General features: G+C 35.8%; 1 protein-coding gene across 1 annotated transcript in view; it reads right to left on the bottom strand.

The window, feature by feature from the left end:
* Window positions 1-439, bottom strand: part of FMN2 (formin 2) — a 108,825-nt gene that overhangs the window by 36,430 nt on the left and 71,956 nt on the right. The gene's annotated exons all lie outside the window — the stretch shown is intronic.

The raw sequence follows: 439 nt of genomic DNA, 5'->3' as shown, positions 1-439 counted from the left end.
GGGGCCCCTGATCACCCCACTGGTCACCCTACAGATCGAACCTGATCGCCAGTGAGGCCTAGGAACCCTACCTGTGCACAAATTTCATGCACTGGGCCTCTAGTTTAAAATAACATTGAACTCCATCGCATAAAGTTAAGCATGGCAGTGACTTTTGCCTTTTTGATCAGTAGCATTCTAGGAATTTACCTAGTGCTTCTATACACACACACATACACATAAAGATTTTTGACATGAAAGTGTTAGAAATACTGTTTCCTGTAATATTTGTAGTCTATTCTATTCGATTTTAAAATGTTAATTGTGACCCCCTACATTGATTTCATGCTTCACTAATGGTTTGTGACACATTTTGAAAATCAGTTGAGCTATAGAACAAAACGTTTAATAATAATAATAATAATAATAATAATAATAATAATAATAGCCTGGACTAGTA

The sequence above is a fragment of the Myotis brandtii genome, unplaced genomic scaffold (genome assembly GCF_000412655.1).
Source record: "Myotis brandtii unplaced genomic scaffold, ASM41265v1 scaffold1026, whole genome shotgun sequence".
Lineage (NCBI taxonomy): Eukaryota > Metazoa > Chordata > Mammalia > Chiroptera > Vespertilionidae > Myotis > Myotis brandtii.
Note: the sequence above shows the minus strand (reverse complement) of the source record. Positions and strands in the feature narration are given on the sequence as shown.